Source organism: Chlorocebus sabaeus, chromosome 8, assembly GCF_047675955.1.
Source record: "Chlorocebus sabaeus isolate Y175 chromosome 8, mChlSab1.0.hap1, whole genome shotgun sequence".
Classification (NCBI taxonomy): domain Eukaryota; kingdom Metazoa; phylum Chordata; class Mammalia; order Primates; family Cercopithecidae; genus Chlorocebus; species Chlorocebus sabaeus.
The window spans coordinates 84,887,508-84,912,509 of record NC_132911.1 but is presented as its reverse complement, the minus strand read 5'-3'; positions in this window follow the sequence as shown (position 1 = coordinate 84,912,509).

The window sequence follows — 25,002 nt, the reverse complement described above, 5'->3', positions numbered from 1 at the left end:
CACACACACACTTTCGCACTTGACATTGACTCCTCCCTATGGAAACACAACCTGCTCATCTGCACCAACAGTGGTGGCAGCTGCGGATCCCTGAGGGGTTCTCTGTTAACTTCTATGTTTGGCTCAGGTTCCCAGCAACTACCTGCCTCACTGCACCTGCCTTGTTGGCACCCACAGGGCCTGAGAGCGCATACAAAGCCAGACGCCACACTGGACACTTCCTGCCTGGCATTAAGTGCTTTGTTTCACTTGAAAAGACGTCTTTAGTTGTCTAATCCACACTGTGTTTTGGCTGAAGTACAGGCTCTAATTCAGTTGAAGAAAGTGGCGAAATTCTAATTTAGCAATAGAGAGGTGAGAAAATGAGCCCCCTACTCCCAGGGATTTTAGGCAGGAACATAGTGGTGAGTGTTTTCACACTTTTGAACCTATCCACCAGAAACTGGAGTCATTAAAGTTTCACCATTTCTGGGCACTTGGTTCATTTAGAAATATTTGAAAAATAAACTGTTGGAGTACAAAAATAAAGTGTTCCCTCCTCAATATGGAACCACTCCTCTGGTTTATGGTGTGCGCATTTTAGATTAAACAATGCTGGTATTGATGGCAAAGGATGCATCTGTGTCTTCAGCTTTCTGAGAGTCACTAGGAGAATCTTATTTACAGCTGTAGAAAACCAAGAAGGGGCTTGAACCTTTCTTAGTGCTAAGTAGAGAAAGACCAGCTCTAGATGTACTGGTCACCTGGAAAGCATCCAATAAATATTTGTTGAATGAATGGAAATGGTATGGCCACATGTCACCATTTTCATTCCAATGACATAAAGAGTCATGATCCTGCCACAAGACAACTGTTCAAACACCTGAGTAAATGATTCTTATCTCTATTGCTTAGACCACTACTTCCTAACCTGTGCATTAACTACTACTACCTGATTCTCTCCTCAGCCTGCTAGCGCCCCTCTCCCCTGACCGTAGCTCTCTGCATGGCCCAGAGGTGACAGTGGCAGAGTCTATGCTCTCCTTCTGCTTATCCCACATCTGCCTTTCTTGCTGCCACCCTGCTGGGCACTTCAGGTTCCTCCTTGCAGCGAGTGAAAGCACAGGAAAAGAGGATGAAAAGAAAAGAAGTTAAAAACACCTTTAACCTAGCTGTCTGGTTCTTCTGTCATGCATGGCATCCAAATGCTGGCTCTTTGAAGTGGAGAAGCAGTGGGACCTTCAGAGATGGCCAAAGGGGGACATCCATGCTGCACCAGCAGTGACCTCTCATCCAGGCTCAGTTCCTGCCCCTGGTGCTACTGCCCCTGGTGACCCCAGCAGTTTTGCCCTGCCTGGGCGAAGGGTTGAGCTCGTTCGAGACAAAGATCTTGGGTGCCAGGGCTGGATGTCCAGGGCTGAGTTCTTTCCAGACAGAGACCTTGGGTGCCTGTGGGCACTCCAGTGTCCCTGCCCCACCAAGCATGGGAAGTGTAGCCATTGCCTCTCCCCTCACCGGCTATCCCAGGTATCTCCCCTAACCTCCCATCTTTTACTTCTCAAGGCCAGACTCAGGCACTGATCAGTATAAGAAACATCAGTTCCTTCTAAGAACTCTCGCTGTCCTCACCCTACACCTCAGCCCTATTCCCCAGGACTATGCTGAGATGGGGGTCAGAATCTGCAGCTCAACTTCCAGCCAAGTAGGGAAAGAACACAGGCCCTGACCCTGACAATATGTTGAGTGAACAAGAAAAGTGAAACACCAAGAAACACCAACATTTAAGAGGCAGAACAAGGAAGAGAAGACCATAGAGAGACAGAAAAGACACATCGGAAGAAGAGATAATTACTCAGAAGATGATGCCACAAATATCACAGGAATAGAAAATTTGAAAAGGAGTTTACCAATGGCAGCAGACAATGTGGAGAGGAGGAATAGAATCAGGTTGAAATAGAGAATTAGAAGGATAGTGTGGGCATTAGAAAGATCAATTTCAGCAAAGCTGTAGTGTGGAGGCCAGAAGTCATTAGACAGAAGAATATTCAGAGAAGGGAAAGTGCAACTATTCCTTTAAGAAGTCTGGCAGCAAGGGGAGAAATATGGGAAGAGAAGGATAAAAGGGCAAGATCAAGGGACAGATTATTGGTGAAATGTTGCATCTCAATTCGTTTATTCATTAATGATCCTTTCTAGCATTAGGAAGTGCTTAGAATGCTTGTAGGTCTAGAGAAATGTACAAGAGGAGAAGATCAGGAAATAAGAGTAGTGAACTGGCAGAGCAAGTGTTCTGAGTAGACAGGGCTGGATGGATCTAGGGAAGAGGTGGAGGGATTTCTTGGGATGGGAGGGTGTGATGGTTTAACTTCATGAGTCAACTTGAGTGGACCAAGGGATGCCCCACTAGTTGGAAAAACATTATTTCTGCCTGCATTTACAAAGGTGTTTTTAGATGAGACTGGCATTTGAATTGGTGGGTTGAGTAAAGCAGGTGGCCCTCCCCAGTGTGTCTGGGCATCATGCAAGTTGTTAAGGGCCTGAATAGAACAAAAAGCAGAGGAAGGTTGAGTTTGCTCTCTGCCTGACTTCTGAGCTATGACATCCAACTCCCTCCACCCTCAGTGTTCCCAGTTCTCAGACTAAAATCTTCATCTTCCACTCTCCAGCTCTCAGGCCTTTGAACTATACCACTGGCTTTCCTGCATCCTGGGTCCTCAGCTTGTAGACTGTGCAAAATCTGCTGATTGTGGAACTTCTCAGCCTCCATAATCACCTTCTAATAAATCTCTTTTTATTTATATCTAATTGGCTCTGTTTCTCTAGGGAACTCCTGGCTACTGAATAAGGGAACTAGCTTCCCCTGAGCAAGAATGAAAAGAACAACAATGAATGCAGATAAGGACAATCTGGGTACAGTGGGGACTTTCATCATCAATGTCCACTTCACCGACTCACTGACTAAATCGTGCTCTGCTCTGCCTCCTTCTTCTAGAACATCCTGAAGGATGCCCTTGGCATTCTGTGTGGTCAACTGGCCATTCCCTAGAAGCCCATGTACTTCCACTTCCCCAGTTGAGTTCTGCACTGACAAAAACTCTGTTTTTTTTTTCCACAAGCTTATTTATGTCTATGCATTTCTTATTAGAATTATGAAATTTAATTAAATATTACATAAAACAATAGAATGTATGTATGAAAAGAGTTGCCTTTTCTTAAAAACAAAAATTGCTTTATAAAGTCTATCAAGTGTGGCTCACTAGGAATGTCATTAGTGTAGTTATGGGTGGGACAACTACAACACATTGTGGAGGGTGTTCTGCAATCCTATTTCTTCAAAAAGTACTTTTCAGTTTCCTCCACTTTCAAGAATCCCAAGCTAGACTCATGGACAATGAGTTATGTGTGATTTGTGGGAGTACTACAACGGGAACCCCATCAGCTAACCCACACTCAAAGGAAGGTGGCCCAGCCAAGCATAATGGCTCACACCTATAATCCCAGAGTTTTGGGAGGCTGAGGCAGGAGGATCACTTAGGCTCAGGAGTTTGAGACCAGCCTAGACAACACAGCGAGACTCTGTCTCTACTAAAATTCAAAAAAGTTAGCCAAGTGTGGTGGCACACACCTGTAGTCCCAGCTATTTGAGGGACTGAGGTAGAAGGATCACTTGTGCCCAGGAAGTTGAGGCTGCAGTGAGCTCAGATTATGGCACTGCATTCCAGCCTGGGTGACAAAGTGAGACCCTGTCTCAAAAAAGAAAAGTGGTTCTATATAGCAAAAGAATGTCAACTGACTGTACATTCTTTATTTTTTAAATTATTATTATACTTTAAGTTCTGGGATACATGCGCAGAACGTGCAGGTTACATAGGTATACAAGTGCCATGGTGGTTTGCTGCACCCATCAATCTGTCACCTACATCAGGTATTTCTCCCAATGCTATCCCTCCCCTTTCCCCCATCCCCTGACAGTCCCCAGTGTGTGATGATCCCCTCCCTGTGCCCGTATGTACTCATTGTTCAACTCCCACTTATGAGTGAAAACATGCGGTGTTTGGTTTTCTGTTCCTGTGTTAGTTTGCTAGGAATGATGGTTTCAAGTTTCATCCATGTCCCTGCAAAGGACATGAACTCATTTTTTTTTTTTTTTTTTTTTGTGGCTGCATAGTATTTCATAGTGTATAAGTGCCACATTTTCTTTATCCAGTCTATCATTGATGGGCATTTGGATTGGTTCCAAGTCTTGGCTATTGTGAATAGTGCCACAATAAACATAGGTGTGCATGTGTCTTTATAGCAGAATGATTTATAATCCTTTGGGTATATACCCAGTAATGAGACTGCTGGGTCAAATGGATTTCTGGTTCTAGATTCTTGAGGAATCGCCATACTGTCTTCCACAATGGTTGAACTAATTTACACTCCCACCAATGGTGTAAAAGTGTTCCTATTTCTTCACATCCTCTTCAGCATCTGTTGTTTCCTGACTTTTTAATGATTGCCATTCTAACTGGTGTGAAATGGTATCTCATTGTGGTTTTGATTTGCGTTTATCTAATGACCAGTGACGACGAGCTTTTTTCATATGTTTGCTGGCTGCAACTTGTTTTGAGAAGTGTCTGTTCATATCCTTTGTCCACTTTTTGATGGAGTTGTTTGGTTTTTTTTTCTTGTAGATTTGTTTAAGCTCCTTGGAGATTCTGGATATTAGCCCTTTGTCAGATGGATAGATTGCAAAAATTTTCTCCCATTCTGTAGGTTGCCTGTTCACTCTGGTGATAGTTTCTTTTGCTGTGCAGAAGCTCTTTAGTTTAATTAGATCCCATTTGTCAATTTTGGCTTTTGTTGCAATTGCTTTTGGTGTTTTAATCATGAAGTATTTGCCCATGCCTATGTCCTAAATTGTTTGGCCTAGGTTTTCTTCTAGGGTTTTTATGACTTTATGTCTGATAAGTCTTTAAAACATCTTCAGTTAATTTTTGTATAAGGTGTAAGGAAGGGGTCCAATTTCAGTTTTCTGCATATGCCTAGCCAGTTTTCCCAACACTATTTATTAAATAGGGAATCACTTCCCCATTGCTTGTTTTTGTCAGGTTTGTCAAAGATCAGATGGTTGTAGATGTGTGGTATTAATTCTGAGGCCTCTGTTCTGTTCCATTGGTCCACTGAGCTAGACCACTTTGCTACCTGGCTTTAGCCCCCTTTCCAGGGGAGTGAACAGTTCTGTCTCACGGGTGTTCCAGACGCCACTGGGATATGAAAAGGATCTCCTACAGCTAGCTCGGTGTCTGCCCAAACAGCCGCCTAGTTTTGTGCTTGAAACCCAGGGCCTTGGTGGTGTAGGCACCCGAGGGAATCTCTTGGTCTGCGGGTTGTGAAAACCATGGGAAAAATGTAGTATCTGGGCCGGATAGCACAGTTTCTCCTGGCACAGTCCCTCACAGCTTCCCTTGACTAAAGGAGGGAGTTCCGTGACCCCTTGCACTTCCCGGATGAGGTGACACCCCACCTTGCCTCTGCTCACCCTCTGTGGGCTGCACCCACTGTCTAACCAGTCCCAGTGAGATGAACCAGGTACCTCAGTTGGAAATGCAGAAGTTACCCACTTTCTGCATTGGTCTCGCTGGGAGCTGCAGACCAGAGCTGTTTCTATTCAGCCATCTTGCCCAGGAATCACATTCTTTATGTTTTAAGATAATACATTTAATATACTATGAATTACTTTTAACAATTGTTTATTTTAAGCAACTTTTTCAACTTGTGAAAATTATTCTATCTGTTAATAAAGCTTCCATTACAGATGTATGACTAGTCAGTGAAGTGAAATACTCGACTGACCACTGTTCTCTTTGAGGGAGAAAATAAGATTATCTGTTGAAAATGGAAGATCATGGGTAAAATCCATGAAGAGAGAGAAGAGCAACGAAAATTTCAAAATGCTAGTAAGGGAAATAGAAAGGAAGCTGAGCACCCATAGCTAATAATAATCACAGTTCACCTGTATTAAGCTCCTACTATATGCCAAGCATTGTACATATTATCTCTAACCTTTAACAAAAGAAAAAATGGCTACAGCAATTTTATTATCTCTTCTTATAGATCTGCACTGTTCAGTAAGGTAGCCATTAGTCACATATGAACATTGAGTACTTAAAATGTGGCAAATGTGAATTAAAATGTTCTATAAGTGGGCCAGGCGTAGTGGCTCACGCCTGTAATCCCAGCACTTTGGGAGGCCAAGGCAAGCGGATCACCTGAGGTTAAGAGTTCAAGAGCAGCCTGGCCAACATGGTGAAACCCCGTATCTACTAAAAATGCAAAAAACACTAGCCAAGCATGGTGGCGTGCACCTGTAGTCCCAGCTACTAGGGAGGCTGAGGCAGGAGAATTGCTTGAACCCAGGAGCCGGAGGTTGCAGTGAGCCGAGGTCACGCCACTGCCCTCCAGCATAGGCGATAGAGCAAGACTCCCATCTCAAAAAAAGAAAAAAAAATGTTTTATAAGCATAAAATACATACTATATTTCAAAGATTTAGTATTAGAAAAAAGAATGTAAAATATCTCAATATTTCTGTTATTGATTGCATGATTTTTGAAATTATTGTGTTAAATATATTATTAACATTAATGTCACCTGTTTCTTTTTATGTGTTTAAATATGGTACTAGAAACTGTAAAACCACACATGATGCTCTCATGGTGCTTTATTGGACAGCGCCATTGGAGCTTGGAGACATTAACTGAGATTTGAAACAAGTTAGCCCAATGCCAAAGCCAGTGCTCTTACTCAATGCAGTGCTGCTTCTGAGGACAGGCACGAGGATGGCAGAGAGATGCTGAGAGTTCAGATGGAATGAGAAAACTGAAATTGGAGATGTATCAGACTACAGAAAGACACAAGTGTCTGTAGCAGAGCAGCCCGGGAGCGATAAAGGAAGAAGCTGATTGTTGTTTCAAACCACGGTCGGGGGTGGACAGGTTGGGTCCTGTATAGTTTCTGGTATGTTTCTTGTTAGAAAGACACCCCTCTGCCTGTATTAGTCATGGTCTAATTTGGAAAATCATCTCAGTATTTTTAAAAGTAGAGCTTAATACAGGGAGTTGGTTACCCAGGTGATGGAATTTGCTGAGAAGCTAGATGAGATAGTGAGGTGCTCCAGAGATTATCTGCACTGGAGAAGGCACTACTGTCTTTGGGTTAGAAGGAAAAAGGGGCAAGACAGAATTACCAGAGCCCAGAGACTGGGCACCTGGTGGAAGCTAGAACCCTGGCAGGACTATTGGGGGCAGAGGGACACTTGAGCCACCACAGAAGAGTCACAGCAGTAGCAAAGTATGAGGCCCAAAGCCTGGAGAGACAGGGAGAAACACTAGCTCCTGCTGTCCTCCTGGCCTCCAGTCTGTCAGCGTCTCCTATGGGCCCAAGCCCATCAGAAGACAGCAGACAATGGAGCCTGGAAATGCAGGCTCCCTCCTCACCCCCAACTTGCCACCCACAGCAGAGCAGGGAAAGGTTTAGGAACAGACCTGAAGGCAATGTGGCCAAGAGCGAACACAGCCTCCAACCCTTCTCTCCTGAATAGTTGCTGCCCACAAATGGCTAAAAAGGCATAGACATGTCTCAAATTTGGCTTGCTGGCCAACACCACGCTTCATGAGTGACCATTTTGTGAATGCTCATCCTTTGCCTTTCTTGATATAATAAGATGTCCAATGGGAAACAGAGGAAGTTGCTTTTCGTTTCAGATATTCTGCCTCCCCACTTCAGGCTTCAAGGAATCTTCATCTGTTATAAGACAATGAGAGAGTTATTTGTAAAAATTCCACTTACTAAATGCTGCTGCTGCTTTTTACCCCCAAATCCTTGGCTTTTTCTGCACCATTACAATAATTCATCCAAAGCCAATGCTTGTTTAAAAAAAAAAATTACAATAATTTGGGAAAAGTGGTTGTTCTATCTGCTTCTGTGCAGCCAGCATCTTGAGGACAACCATTGAACTGGAGGTCTCCAGTCTGGGCCCCTGGCTCCTCTCCTCCTAGCAAGCCAGTGCTTGTCCCAGCCTCTCTGCCAAACAGAGAGACACACACAGGGTGAGCCTTTAAAAGCCAGACATTTTCTTCCCAAGTGGCTGGATTTCATCTGTTTTCTCACTCTGGATCAATATGATGGGGGAATTTAGCACTAATTAATATCCCTTTCTATCTCTGGTCCTATTAACAGTAAACAGACCCTTCCAGAGAACAAAACAGTCAATTTAGCTAATTTCTGCCACGGAGCACTGACTAGGAGAATTACTACATGGCAAGGACAGTACTGAAGCAGCTAAGCGTCATGGGTTGTGTGGTCAAACATCACTGTCACAAATGCATCCATCTCCCAAAGCAATGATCTCTGTGGGCTATTAGCCAACCCCTGTCCATCTGTCCACACAACCTTGGCTAAGAAGCAGTCAGAAGCTATGTCTGCAGCACAAAGACCAATTAGAAATTGGCTGGAAAAATTCCACCTAACCTGCCTGGGGTTGGGGGTTACCATTTACAGTGTGATGCGATATCAGAATGGCAATCTCAAAAGAATCAAAGTGACTCTTTAACTGATGCGATATCAGAATGGCAATCTCAGAAGAATCAAAGTGACTCTTTAAATCTCATTTCCTGACTCACCCTGGTAATTAAGATCCCACTTTAATCACCAGTCTAGATTGATGTGACATATCTCCCTTATAGTAAGTTAACAAACTAAAAGACAGCCAAGAGGAGGCCAAAGGATCAGGGAGAAAAACAAAAATAGGAAGACGTTTGTCATTTTCTGGCCATCTGGCAACCAACCATCCCACCCCCACATCCACACACTTTTTCAAATCTGTTCTCCCTTGTAGGAGATTTCGTGTTGTGAATAGTGAGCCAGATAGGAGGCAAAGCTGAAGTGGACGGATGCTTCCTCTATAGCTAAGGAGGTGGGCACATACCAACCAGATGTTTGTTCGGGGGGCTTTGACTCTCCAGCTGGCTACACAAAAATGGAGGAAACAATGTGACCCCAGATTCTCTGCAGATGCAGGGGCTACACAACATCCTGATGTTTCGGCAGCATCCCCTTGTCCATGCACTTAGCTCTGAGGTTCTGTGCTTCTTTGCTTCCTGACAGTCCTCACTGCCCACACAGCCTCCCAGACCATCAGCAGCCTCAAGACCCTCCCAAGGCAGAGTCAATGTATTAGTCTGTTTTCATACTGCTGATAAAGACATACCCCAAACTGGTCAATTTACAAAAGAAAGAGGTTTAATTGGACTTACAGTTCCACGTGGCTAGGGAAGCCTCACAATCATGGTGGAAGGCATGAAGGATCAAGTCACATCTTATGTGGATGGCGGCAGGCAGAGAGGGCTTATGCAAGGAAATTCAACCTTTCTAAAACTATCAGATCTCGTGAGACTCCTTCACTATCACAAGAACAGCACGAGAAAGATCTGGCCCCATGATTCAGTCATCTCCCACCGGGTCCCTCCCACAACACATGGGAATTATGGGAGCTACAAGACGAGATTTGGGTGGGGACACAGAGCCAAACCATATCAGTCAGCCTCTGTTGCATGCCACCAAGAGTCCTGATAGACACGGTAAGAATCCACCGCTCAGTCCATTCTTCCCATCCACATGGCAAAAAGAAGTGAAGCTAAAGCTTGCTATATTTCCTATGAAAACATCCTGAGAATTTCATGGAGCCTCCAGCTCTTGGAATTCACAGAATTTTTTGTATTTCACATATCCGTACATTTTCCTTTAGTCTTTTGTAGTTCAGTAAATGAAAGCACTTGGCTTTAGCAGTAGCTCTGTTTCTAGGTTTCCAAAGGTATTTTTCATCATTTGTGACTTTATCTCCAAGCCACAATCTAGGTAAGATGGAAACAATTCTCCTCTTCTGTTCATAGAATCAGAGATGTTAGTAAGGAGAAAACTTTAGAGGCAAGGTAGTCCAACATCCTTATTTTACAAACTAAGAAAACATGTCTTCTTGGGAAAAGTAAGGAAACTGTATATGAAGAGTTAACCTTTGTTCCAAAGTTAATCATGCCTTTAGGATTTAAAAACAATTTCCTTTTCTCCACACTATGAGGTATGTCTCAAACTTAATTAGATTGAACTTTTCTAAGAACCGTAGGGTTAAGTTACCTAACGTATATGCATACAGACACATGTCATTTTTCACTTAATTGCTGAAATAGTCTCTTAACTAGGCTTTTTACTTAAAATCTCTGTAAGATACTCCCAGTTCCATTCTGCCTAGCCTACCCAAACCACCCCCAGCCCCAATCTCCACACAACCATAACAGCAAATACTCTAAATGCAAATCTGATCATAGTGCTCCTCTGCTTACATTCAGTATTAGCTGCCCTTCTGTAATAGGCAGAATAATTGCCCCCTAAGGTGTCCACATCCTAATCCCCAGAACCTGTGACTATATATAATCTTGCATGTCAAGAGAGAATGAAGATTGCAGATGAAATTAAAATTGCTAATCAGCTGACCTTGAGATGGGGATGTGATTTGGGATTATCCAGGTGGACTCAATTTAATCACATTTCTACTTTTCCTAAAAGTAGAAAAGGGAAGCACAAGTCAGAGGGAAATTTAAAGGCATTATGCTGCTACTTTGCAGAGGGAGGAAGGGCTGATGAGCCCACAATGCAGGTGGCCTCTAGAAGATGGAAAAAGCAAGGAAATGGAGTCTGTCCTAGATGTTGCAGGAAGGAATGCAGTCTTGTTGACACTTTGATTTTAGCCTAGTGATACCTGTTTTGGATTTTTGACCTTCAGAACTATAAGATGATAAATTTGTGTTCAGCCAAGTTGTTACAGCAGCAATAGGAAGCTGTTACATCATCACACGGAAGGCCTTTGTATTAGTCCGTTTTCACGCTACTGATAAAGACATATCTGAGACTGAGAAGAAAAAATGTTTAATTGGACTTACAGTTCCACATGGCTAGGGAGGCCTCAGAAGCATGGCAGGAGGCAAAAAGCACCTACACATGGTGGCAGCAAGAGAAAATGAGGAAGAAGCAAAAGCAGAAACCCCTGATAAACCCATTAGATCTTGTGAGACTTATTCACTATCTTGAGAACAGCACAGGAAAGACCAACCCCCATGATTCAATTACCCTCCCCCTGGGTCCCTCCCACAACACATGAGAACTTTGGGAGACACAATTCAAGTTGAGATTTGACTGGAGACACAGTCAAACTATATCATTCCACTCCTGACCCCTCCAAATCTTATGTCCTCACATTTCAAAACCAACCATGCCTTCACAACAGTACCCCAAAGTCTTAGCTCATTTCAGCATTAACTCAAAAGTCCACAGTCTAAAGTCTCATCTGAGATAAGGCAAGTCCCTTCTGCTTATGAACCTGTAAAATCAAAAGCAAGTTAGTTACTTCCTAGATACAATGGAGGTACAGGCACTGTGTAAATATAGGCATTCTAAATGGGAAAAATTGGGCAAAATAAAGGGGTTACAGGGCCCATGCAAGTCTGAAATTCAACAGGGCAATCAAATCTTAAAGCTCCAAAATGACCTCCTTTGACTCCAGGTTCTCACATCCAGGTCACACTGATGCAAGAGGTGGGTTCCCATGGTCTTGGGCAGCTCCATCCCTGTGGCTATGCAGGTATAGCCTCTCTCCCGGCTGCTTTCACAGGCTGGCATTGAGTATCTGTGGCTTTTCCAGGCACACAGTGAAAGCTGTCAGTGGATCTATCATTCTAGGGTCTGGAGGATGATGGCCCTCTTCTCACAGCTCCACTAGCAGTACCCCAGTAGGGACACCGTGTGAGGGCTCTAACCCCACATTTCCCTTTCACACTGCCCTAGCAGAGGTTCTCCATGAGGGCCCCACCCCTGCAGCAAACTTTTTCGGGGGCATCCAGGCATTTCCATACATCTTCTGGAATCTAGGCAGAGGTTCCCAAACTTCAATTCTTGACTTCTGTGTACCTGCAGGCTCAACACCATGTGGAAGCTACCAAGGCTTGGGGCTTCCACCCTCTGAAGCCACAGCCCAAGCTGTATGTTGGCCCCTTTTAGCCATGGCTGGAGCGGCTGAGACACAGGGCACCAAATCCCTAGGCTGCACACAGCACAGGGACCCTGGGCCTAGCCCACAAAACCAGTTTTTCCTCCTGGCCTCCAGGCCTGTGATGGGGGACTGCCATGAAGGTCTCTGACATGGCTTGGAGACATTTTCCCCATGGTCTTTGGGATTAACATTAGGTTCCTTGCTACTTACGCAAATTTCTGCAGCCAGCTTGAATTCTTCCTCAAAAAATAGGTTTTTCTTTTCTACTCCATTATCAGTCTGCAAATTTTCTGAACTTTTATGCTTTGTTTCCCTTTTAAAACAGAATGCTTTTAACAGTTCCCAAGTCACCTTTTGAATGCTTTTCTGCTTAGAAATTTCTTCCACCATATACCCTTAATCATCTTTCTCAAGTTCAAAGTTCCACAAATCTCTAGGATAGAGACAAAATGCCACCAATCTCTTTCCTTAAACATAGCAAGAGTCGCCTTTGCCCCAGTTTCTAACAAGTTCTTCATCTCCATCTGGATTTTATTGTCCAGATCGCTATCAGCATTTTGGGCAAAGCTATTCAACAAATCTCTAGGAAGTTCCAAACTTTCCCACATTTTCCTCTCTTCTTCTGAGTCATCCAAACTGTTCCAGCCTCTACCTGTTATCACTTCCAAAGTTGCTTCCACATTTTCAGTTATCTTTTTTTTTTTTTTTTTTTTTTTTTTTTTGAGACGGAGTCTCGCTCTGTCTCCCAGGCTGGAGTGCAGTGGTCGGATCTCAGCTCACTGCAAGCTCCGCCTCCCGGGTTTACGCCATTCTCCTGCCTCAGACTCCCGAGGAGCTGGGACTACAGGCGCCCGCCACCTCGCCCGGCTAGTTTTTTGTATTTTTTAGTAGAGACGGGGTTTCACCGTGTTAGCCAGGATGGTCTCGATCTCCTGACCTCGTGATCCGCCCGTCTCGGCCTCCCAAAGTGCTGGGATTACAGGCTTGAGCCACCGCGCCCGGCCATTTTCAGTTATCTTTTCAGCAACACCCCACTCCTCGTACCAATTTACTGTGTTAGTCTGTTTTCGTGTTGCTGATAAAGACATATCTGAGACTGGGAAGAAAAAGAGGTTTAAGTGGACTTACAGTTCCACACAGCTGGGGAGGTCTCAGAATCATGGTGGGAAGCAAAAGGTACTTCTTACATTGCAGCAGCAAGAGAAAATGAGGAAGAAGCAAAACCAGAAACCCCTGATAAACTCATCAGATCTCATGAAACTTATTCACTATCATGAGAATAGCACAGGAAAGACCAGCTCCCATGATTCCATTACCTCCCCCTGGGTCCCTCCCACAACATGTGGGAATTCTGGGAGATACAATTCAAGCTGAGATTTGAATGGGGATGTGACAAAACCATATCAGTCTTCAATAATGAAACTTTGCTTACAGTTCCAGCCTCATCTGCCTCCACTCCTCCCCTTCCATCCCACACTGGAGGGTAGCTCCCCCAGGCCACCACATATATCTGACTTCCCAGATAGCTTCTGTTCCTCTGCCGGGAATGCCTGTCCCAGTTTCTCACCTAGTGCTGTGGTTTGGATATGGATTGTCCCCAAAAAAAAACTCATGCTGAAATTTGATCCCCAGTGTGGTGGTTTTAGGAGGTAGGGCCTGATGGGAGATGTTTGCGTTTTTGTAGCAGATTCCTCATGATACCTCAGCAGTAAGTGAGTTTTCACTCTCACAGGAATAAATTAGTTCCTATGAGAACCAGTTGTTAAAAAGAGTCAGGCCTGTAATCCCAGCACTTTGGGAAGCTGAGGTGGGAGGATTGCCTGAGACCAGGAGTCTGAGATCAGCATAGGCAACAAAGCAAGACCCCAATCTCCACACACACACACACACAATATATATATACATATGTATTTTCCAGGAACAGTGACAGTGCACCTGTAGTCCTAGCTACTCTGGAGGCTGAGGCAGGAGGCTCACTTGAGCTCAAGAGTTGGAGGCTGCAGTGAGAGGTATTATCGTACCACCATGCCTGGGTTCAGAGCAAGACCTTGTCTGTGAGAAAAAAAAAAAGTGTTCTGGCTTCCTTGGTTTTGCTCTCTCTTTCTTCCTCTCTCACCATGTGATTTAGTGCACACACCCACTCCGCCTCACTTTCTGCTATAAGTGGAAACAGCATGGCAGCATGGAAGACCAGACACAGCTGCCCAGTCTTGAACTTCCCAGCCTGCAGAAACATGAGGTAAATAAACCTATCTTCTTTATAAATTACCCAGCCTCAGGTATTCTGTTATATCAATGCTAAATGGACTATGACATCTAAGTAATTCCTACTCAAGTCCGACATCCCCACTGGGAGCGCTCCCTGGTTCCCCAGGATAGGTTCACTCACTGCACTGTACCATGTGCTTACCTTTGTGTGAGCACTTATCACCCTCTATGCTAATGTGATTTTCTCCTCCCTCAATGAAACCGTCAAATCAGACCCAAGTCCTAGTACAACAAATGGTTGAACAAATGACTTAGCATATAAATTCCATGAAGATAGATATTTTTGTCTATTTTATTTGCTGCAGATCCCCAGTACCCAGAACAATGCTTGGCACATAGTAGGCTCTCAATAAGTAATTGTTGAATTAATGAGTGAATAAATTAATGAACAAACAAAAAAATCCAGGCATAGTCTTGGACATGAAGTTAAAGTGACCAGAGGGAGCAAGGAGGTTCCCTACACAATCCCCTCTGAGCAGCTCTTTCCCAAGCAGGTGGAAAATGAACCAGCAAATCTCAAGTTATATGTTTGGGGAAGTGCCTTAAATCTTACACCAATGAACCCTCTCCAAAAGTGCAAATATGCACATTCCCAACACTGCTATAAAGATAGGAAGTGAGATAAGAAGAGGCAGCCTGTGTTGCCACATGTGGATTCCAGATGTTAGTTGGACTAGCCTGGCCCAACAGTGATAGATGAGGTCAGTTTGACCCTTTTCCCTGGTCTGCAGAGATTCAAAGTCTAACAAAAAAATGTTTTATTCTCATGGTCACTGCTGGCTCTACCTTATGCTTCTTCAACCATGACACTTAGTTATTCAAAAAAACAAACCAAAAAAAACAACTCTTTGTATTGTTTTAGTAAAATAGACTTTAAGTACTTGTGGGATGTGAGGGAGGGAGGCTTGCAGAGTGTGGTGGGAAAAGACAGAGTGGGGGATGGGATTTTTAACAGCTACTTAATCTCAATGAGTTTTTAGTCCTGCTATCTCTTACATTTTCATCAAATTTCATTTAATTTTTGTTAAGTTCTGTGTGTATGTGTGTGTCTGTTACGCACACACACACACACACACGTATAGAAACAAAATGAAATTCCCTGTTTGTCTTTTTAGTTCATTGTCACCTTTTATCCCAAGTGGCTTACCAAGGATAATCTACCTTAAAAGATTTTAGTAAAATAGCTCTTTTAGAACCTTTTACTATGACCTGGCATTCTAATGCAAATACAAAATTTTTTTAAATAAAAATTAAAAAGAACCTTTACTGCAGATAAGGATCTTGCCTCTTATTGGTATCTGCATTTCAAAAATGCATATTCTTGAACGAAACTTGGCCCATCCACTGGCTGGCTCTTTAGAATGAGGACTTTCCCAGACAGCTTGTTGACTTCATGTGCTCCCAGTCCCTGCTTAGTCTGCCTGGTGCCTCCAAAAGTGCTCAGATGCCCTCATCTTAAACATCACAGCCTCCTTTTTGCATTGGACCTCAATTACAAACATATAAACTCGTATGTTTCAACCAGTACACTTTGTAATTCATTTCAAACAAACCAAACCTCATAAGTAATAAGTAAATTTAGCAAGATTGCAAAATGCTAGGTCAATATACAAAATCAAGTGTATTGCTATATATGACTAACAAAAAATCTGAAAAATAAACTTGTAGGAAAAGTCATTTACAAAAGCATAAAAACACAAAATATTTAGGAATACATTTAACAAAATATATATGAGACATATAAGCCAAACACTATAAAATACTTATGAGAGAAGATCCGAATAAAATGAAGGGATATATGATGTTTATGAATCAAAATCACTAAGATACAAGCTCTGCACAAATTGATTTATAGCCCTAATGCAATCCTCATCCAAATCCCAGAAGGATGGTTTTGTGTAGGAATTAACAAACTGATTCTAAAATTCATACCTTAAATCAAAGAATCTCAAATAGCCAAATCATTTTATATATTTAAAAAAACTATAAAACTGATTTTACACTCCTGGATTTCAAAACTTACTGTAAAGCTACGTAATCAAGATGACGAGGCATTAGTGAAAGGATAGACTTACAGATCAATGGTACACAACAGAAACAGAGACACATGCACGGAGTCAATTGACTTTTGACAAAGACACCAAGGTAATTGAATAGAGAAAGGATTTTCAACAACTAGTGCTGAGACAACTAGATCCTTATGGGGAAAAAGATGAATATTAACCTTTATGTTAAACTAAACACAATTAACTCAGAATAGATCATAGACGCAAATGTAAAATCTAAAACTATACAATGTTTAAAGCCAGAGAAAATGTATAAGGTCTTAGAGTAAGCTAAAGTGGACATGTGTCAGAATTCATCGAACTTTACGTTTAAACAGGTACATTTTATTTTACATGAATTGCACTTCAATAAAGTCGACCAAAAGAGAAAACATATGCATCCCAATTTGGTGCTTAAATGAATAATTTTCCATTATCTTTTTTGCTCTTTCCTTCTGCTTTAGCCACATTTGCCTTCATTCTAGTCTCCACCGCAGAGCCTTTGGTCTTGTTGTTCCTGTGCCTGGAATGTTCTACTGACACCCACCACAGGCCTGGTTACTTCGCATCATTTAGGCTTTGGTTCAGATGGGATCTCCACAGAGAGCACTTTCTTGCTGTCTTAGATAGTCCATGCCATGTTCACATCCCTCTCCTGCCTCCACCAGTTAAGCTCTATCCTGTTTCTCTGTTTGTTTTCTTAATAAGAATTGTTGGCAATAAGAGTACATTGGTTTATTGAGTTTATGTATCCACCACTGGAATGTGAACTATGCAAGAGCAGGAACTGTCTCTTCGCCACTCGGTCTCTAGCACTTAGAATGATGCCTGGCACATAATAGGAATTTATAATTTTTTTAAGATAAATGAATAAATGGATATTATCCAGACATTTTGCCAGTATTAAGTTTTCCTTGCTCCTTATTAATTTCCGATCAATGAGATTGTTACTGTACCTGCCATTCATATTTATAGATTTCCTTTGGGTCACCAATGACTTGCTTTCTCATACAGACTACATCATTTTAATCTTAGTTTGGGAAGCGTCTATGTAAGTATTAGACATCCTTATTTCCCTGCATAAATAGCCAAGTTGGAATCAAATTCTTCTTTGTGCCCTAATACAAATGCATGAAGGGGAAAATTATCTGAGACCTTTAAAAAATCCAAGATGACGACTGTGTCTAGTTTCTGTTTACATTAAAACCTTCCAAGATTTCCAGGCATCTGTAAATAGGGTCAGCCTTCCTTTCCCAAAACCCAGAATTTTATTGACTCTAGTTGTGCTTCTCTAACGTCCTCCCACTACAATTTCTACCACTGCTGAAGGTGAAAATCAAACTGTTCTATTATATTGAGATTTATTTACATTTCCTTTGCATTTCATTTTGGGAGAAAGAGGCCATTCCTAATGGAATAGTAGAGTTCTCATTCTATCGCTCTATTAATCCCAGTAGTATCAGAAGTTATGCAAAACAGTATGAAATTTGTCTCAATGTACATATGATTTTGAATAAACTTGTCTCACCAGGAGAGAAAACTTATATGTAAAGTGAAGTTTGGATCATGCTGCAATTGTAAAAGAAAGATGAATATTTTGGGACCAAACTTCCTTAGGTGGAACTTATCATCTTATATGAGCTCTAAGCCATATTCCAAGCTGGTAACTGAGAAGAGGCAGACAAATAGAAAATAAAGATTTACGTTGGCCGGGTGCAGTGGCTCACACCTGTAATCCCAGCACTTTGGGAGGTCAAGGGGGGCGTGGATTCCTTGAGGTCAGGATGTTCAAGACCAACCTAGCCTGGCCAAAATGGCGAAACCCCTACCAAAAAAAAAAAAAAAAAAAAAAATTAGCCAGGCGTGGCAACATGTGCCTGTAATCCCAGCTACTTGGGAGACTGAGGCAGGAGAATAGCTTGGACCCGGGAGGCAGAGGTTGCAATGAGCTGAGATTACACCACTGCACTCCAGCCTCAGGGACACATAGCGAGACTCCTTCCAAAAAAAAAAAGGTGTATTTCATTTTGTTTTGGTTTGGTTTTAAAGAAATCCAGGGACAGAAAGAAATCCTGGAAAAGCTGCAGGATCATCAAAAGGCAGGTCAAATTTTAAAATATTTGAAAGCACACTAAGGGTTGCCAGCTGAGAACTTTAACCCCAGAAAAAGCAAAAATAAGTTTTTTCTGAGTGAAATATAAAGGTAATATTTTTTTTTCTTGGAAGAATAGTGAGGCTGTCAAGGTGTCTTCTGATCTGAACTTACAGGTGAGTTCTGAATTGTCTGAAGAAGCCAGAAAGAAAAAACTTAGGTAGTCAATATTCAAATAAAATAAGAGAGGGGTGGGTTCTGGTGTACACCTTTATAATTGCTTCCATTGGAGTGAAGTCATTTCATTATTCTGATTGAAGAGATGTTTTAGGCTAGACACAGTCATCTTTCTTTCATTTTTTGGTCCCACGACGTGATGTATACTGTCTAGGATCTGCAGAAAACAACAAGTAAAAAGCTTTGCTCTCTAGGAAAAAATCTTCGGAGGCGAAACCCATGAATCATTGGGTAGTAGCAGAATTTATAAACACATGAGCAATATAGAAGCTAGAGGAAAAAGGGATATCCTATTTCACCACATGGGAATAAAATGACTCTTACACACTCAAGTAGCCATCAGAATTTTCAGGAAATTATTCCTAAAAGGAAAAGTATGGTGTTTTACCAGAAGGTTAAATGGATGCTGAACATACAAAACCAACAGTTTTCACTAGAGTCACAGGCCACCTCCCCAGCCACTGAGCTGTGCTCATCTTACTGGAACCGCACTTCCATCCAGTGGCTGCCCACTCTGATAATTGACATTGATATTCCGGTGCCTCTCAGGCAAAGCAGCAACGGGTCTCAACTCTTTCTATCTATGACACCCTCTACCATATTAGGATTTATGGCAGTACTCTCAAAAGGATGAAAAACTCAAAATAACATTCAACAAGTTAGCAATAATGACAACACAGTCATTATTAAAGTTTAACCATCTCTCACAGCGTTATAAAGCAATCCTCTATTTACAGGGTCAGAAGTGTTTAGAAGCCTAACCACACTACCTTTTCTATTCTTGAGGGACATGTTTGTGTGTTTAAGGAAACATTCGATCTGTGGCTCTCTTCTTCTGCCTGCTGCTTGCAGATAACTAAATCCTTCTGTATATTGTGTCTTGCTCAATGAGCATATATGCTGTGAAAATTTATTGTCACACTATATATGCCCATTAGTAGCAAAATTCATAGCAAATTGGTAGTGAACAATTAGTACTAGCAGAAGCCCACACCACACCTTGACCATAGTTGACAGCAAAACCACGGAAACCATCTCTGATTTAAAGCCCAATGTAACATTTTCCAAACCGTTCTCTCCTGCAGGATGTCAATATGTGTGCTATGTTATATGAGAGAAACGGGATTATTATTAGTCCAATGTGTCTGAGAAATAATGTGTTGGACAAAGTTAAACCAATTTCTATTCTGTAAGCCTCTAATATGCCATTGTTCATACACATTTCCAAGAAGGAGATGTAATTATCAGTGTTTACCAAAGTTATTTGACCATGAAATCTTTTGACTTACAAAAAATATTTTAGGGCCAAAGTACCATGAAATATACTTTGGCCTCCTCACTCTTCCCAGTTCCTATGCTGCCATGATGCTCAGGCCTCCAGCCAAATCTCTGTCTTCCTTTCTCTTCCCTGTCTGTCTCCCCACCTTAGTGATATTGCCTGCCTGCATCCCATGCTGTAACCACAATAAGCTCACCATTCCCTAAATCATCCAAGTATATTTTTTTTTAACCCTGCTTGAAATATGTTGCACTGTCTTGGGAACTTTCCTAGCTCCCCTGGAAAAAAAAATTAATCACTGCCTCCTCTGTATTTCCTCTGCAATTAAAGTGTGTACTTATTTTTACAATTACATTTTGTTATAATTTTTATTCACATGTCTTTTTCTCTACTGTTTTTGTAGCTAGTCATAGGCAGAAAATACATTATTTATGTATGTATTCTCAGTGCCTAGCACAGGTCTGACTATAACAGAAGCAGAAAACATTCTGAATTTAATTCAGTTGAGCCAACTGTGCAAATGTCCATCTGCAAAAAAATAATAATCTACAGCATTGCATTAATATTCAGTATGCTTCATATGGATGTGTTCAATATAATGTAATATTTGGTTTATTGACTCATTCATGCCTTCAAAAATTATTATTCAGTGAACATAAGCTTTGTGCAATATATTCTGGAAGCATGCAAAGTTTACTCAAACACAGTTACAATCTGAAAGCTTTAGGCAAGTCAGAAAAGGTAACATCATCCTTGACAGTGACCTTCCCTAGTTGCTCATATTCAAACTATCAACAAGGATCACCCACCTTAAGTACTTCTCAACTCTGACACCTGTCCATCACCACTGCAACCTCCCTACACTGAGGAACCACCTCTATCACCCTGACCATTGCAAAAGCCTGGTTTCCCCACAACCATTCCACGCCCATCCAATCCCTACCCCACACAGCAGCAGGGTGATCTTTTCTAAATGCCAGTCTGAGTTTGTCATGTCACTGCTTAAATCCCTTCAATGGTTCCCCCATTGCTTTTAGCATAAAGAACCAAAATCCTTAAAATAGCTGCAAGATCTTACCTGATCTGTCCCCTAAAAATGGCCAATTTCATCTTGCAGCATTTGCCATATCTCAGCAAAACTGATCCTTTTTTTTTTTTTTAATCCATCGAATCTGTGTTTATTCTCCCCGTAATGATCTTCCTTCTCACTTCATGCTTAGGCAACTCCTTTTTAAACTTTAGAAAAAACCTCAAGCATTACTTTTTTAAGAAAGACCCCTGACCCCCCCCCCGCCCCCGACCTCCAGTCTAGGTCAGGGTTTTTTCTTAATTTGCCTTTAATAGAAACATGTTTCAATTTAATTTGTAATTATACACTTATACGATTACATAATTAATATCTGTCTCCTCCACTAAATTGCAAGTTTCATGAGAGCACAGCTTTTTTTGGTTGTGCTTGTCATCCTACACTTAACATCTAACACAAATAATATGTATAACAATATAAATAATACAGCAGAAATAAACAGATGCCAGCCAAGGCAGGCGGATCATGAGGTCAAGAGATCGAGACCATCCTGGACAACATGGTGAAACCCCCTCTCTACTAAAAATACAAAAATTAGCTGCCCATGGTGGCACACACCTGTAGAGCCAGCTACTCGGGAGGCTGAGGCAGGAGAATCACTTGAACCCGGGAGGCGGAGGCAGCAGTGAGCTGAGATCGTGCCACTGCACTCCAGGCTGGTGACAGAGCAAGACTCCATCTCAAAAAAAAAAAAAAAAAAAAAAATAGGTTCCATAGAAAAGTTCATTAAACTGTTAGCTGAGATCATAAGAGGGAGAGATTACATTTAGCTGGAGAAACTGGGAGAGGCTCTACAGCAGTAGAAGTCAACTTGGCTGCATCTTGGAGCCACCTGGGAACCTCAGAAGATACTGATGCAGGTTCCTCAGAAAATTAAACATAGAATTACCATATGATCCGCCAATACCGCTTTTGGCGTATATACACAAAAGAATTGAAAACAGGGACTCAAACAAGGACTCAAACAGGTATTTGTAAACCCATCTTTATAGCAACATTATTCACAACAGCTAACAGGTGGGGGAAAAAACAAGTGTTCATGAACAAATTAATAGATAAGCAAAATGTGGTCTACATATACAATGGGATATTATTCAGCCTCAAGAAGGAAGGGAATTCTGATACATGTTGTAACACGGGTGAATCTTGAAAACATCGCAATAAGTGAAATAAGTCACGAAAGGACAAATATGGTACAATTACACTGATATGAGGTACCTAGGATAGTCGAATTCTCAAATAGAGACAGAACGTAAAACCAGTGGTTACCAGAGGTTGGGGAGAGGAGGGGGAATGGGGGAGGTGTTGTTTAATGGGTAGAAAGTTTCTGTTTGGGATGATTAAAGGTTCTGGATATAGATGGTAATGAGGTTGCACAACATGTGAAGGTATTTAATGCCACTGTACTTTAAAATGGTTAAATTGGCAGACTTTATGTTATCTATATATTTTAACGTCATTAAAAAGATCCTAATGCCCAGGTCCAACCTCTAATTGAAGGTTCTGATTGAATTGCGCTGGGGTAAGGCTTGGACATTGGGATTTTTTTTTAATTGCCCAGGTGATTTATCGTGTAACCAAGGGTGAGAAACACTGGTTTAGTGAAAAAAATATATGTAAGTTTAGTGAAAAAAATATATGTAAGTTAAACACTTAAAGGCGGTAGGCTGCTTCAAGGAAGGGAATAACATAAGGTGAGGAGACAAGAACATATGTATTATTTATGAGGAAGAGTAAGTAGCTCAGTTTCACTTAAAAAGAGAGTCTGTGAAGGAGAATTTGGTTCCAGCTCTGAAGAGTTTAGAATGCTGGACAAAGATGTCTGAACTCTTGATTCCACACTCCCCAAGGAGCCAATGAAGTCTTTTGAGAGAGGAAATAAAATAATCAAAATTATAGTTTAAAACATAAATGAAATTAGTATATCAAAGAGGCATCTGCACTCTCATGTTTATTGCAGCATGATTCACAATAGCCGAGATACGGAATCAACCTAAGTGTCCACCAATGGAGGAATGCAGAAAGAAAATGTGGTACAGATGCCTAATAGAATGCTCTTCAGTGATTCAAATGAATGAAATCCTATCATCTGTGACAATGTGGATGAAACTAGAGGACACTAAGTCAAATAAACTGGGCACAAAAAGACAAATACTGCCTCATTTCACTCACATGTGAAATCTAAAAAAGTTGCTCTCATGGAAGTACAGAGTAGAATAGTGGCTATCAGAGGCTGGGGAAGTTAGGGAGGGAAGGATGGGGACAAGTTGATCAATGGGTGCAAGTTACAGTTAGGAGGAATATGTTAAGGTATGCTATTACATAATAGGGTGATATAGTTAACAACAATATACATTTCAAAATATCTAGAAGAGCGAATTTTGAATGTTCTCACCACAAAGAAATGATGAGTGTTTGAGATGATAGACATGCCAATTACCCTGATTTGGTCATTACACATGTATACACGTATCACAACATCACACCATACCCCATAAATATGTACAATTATTATGTGTCAAATAAAAATAAACTAAAGCTTTTTAAAAATTATGGTTTAAGAATAATGGCCTGAGGGAAGTTTATTAAATGACCTAAAAGGAGAAGAGAGGTGGAGATCCCCTGGAGGATTTATAAGGAACCAAGTAAGAGGTCATGAAAACCTGATGTGGTTCCAACAGAGAGAATAGAGAGGAAGGAAGTGAAGTGAGAGGTTATAGGCATTGAATCAACGACACTCAGCAAATCAGTCATATGTTTGACTGGTGAAGGCAGATCCATGCCTCTTTCATGTAAGAAACAGTGAAAGAAAAAAGGAGGGCGTCTTCTCTGGTTCACTCAGTTAATTAACTGGAATGAACATAAACCTTCATGCCATATCCTTCCTTTTCAAAGCATTGTTAAAATATCAGCAGTAACTAGTTGTAAAGCTCCCTGGAATCTGCTTAGCCCAGTTAGACAGACACTATTCTTAGCCTAAGTCATGGTATCATGTGTGCCAATATATTGCAAAACCAGAGCTTAAACTGCAATAGGGTGGGAAAAGCACAAGTCACAGGAGCTTCATTATGTTTCAGAACAGTCACAGAAGAAGGTGACAAGAGGGGCCCCTTTGGTGGGAAGAGCCGAGATCTCATACTGTGTCGCGACAAAACTCAACATTCCTGGGGAAGCCCCCGGAAGGCAAGTCCTCCAGCTGCACTCCCATGTGATTTCTCCTCACTTTCCATTATGAGAAATGTGTGACCATCAGCTAAAGACTTACAGGACTGGTTTCTTCACTCTGAAAATTGCACCTCTAGATTCATAGACCCACCTTTACTCTGTCCCCTGTGATCCAATTGATGTACACAAGCACACTGTTGAAAATGTGTGAAGAAATTCTGTAGTCCAGTTTATGAATAACTAAGTGAAATCACAAGTAAAGTGACACATTTTTCAGTAAGCACCTAAAATCTCTTCCGCACTCCTACAGGCATCCCTCCTTTAAGGTACCTGGGCACATCTCTCTAAGCTCTGACCTCCAGGTGGACAGTGGTCCCTCCTCACCCTCCATTTCTCCCACTTCTTGAGTCAGACTTAACTTCTCCGCTAACCCCCTTCACCCCTAGAGAAACAGAATCTTTTCTTGGCTAGGGACCCAGGAAAAATTGCTTTGACTTACGGTTATGGTTGCTATCCCAGCATCTCTAGCCACAAAAAATTGATATTCCCAAATATCAATTCTTCCAGGTACAGGTTCTTAATCCATACTTGTTTCCCCAGCAGGGACGTTTCCATCATTATCTCCTGGGGACTTTTCACCCCTGACAGCCCAGCTTGGTTTTCCCATTTTCTTTTTACCTCCTCTCCTTCCTCCTCTTTCACAGGCTGTTCTAATCAGCCATTCCCTTACCCTCTTCACTCTGATTAACTAAACTCATCTTCATTAT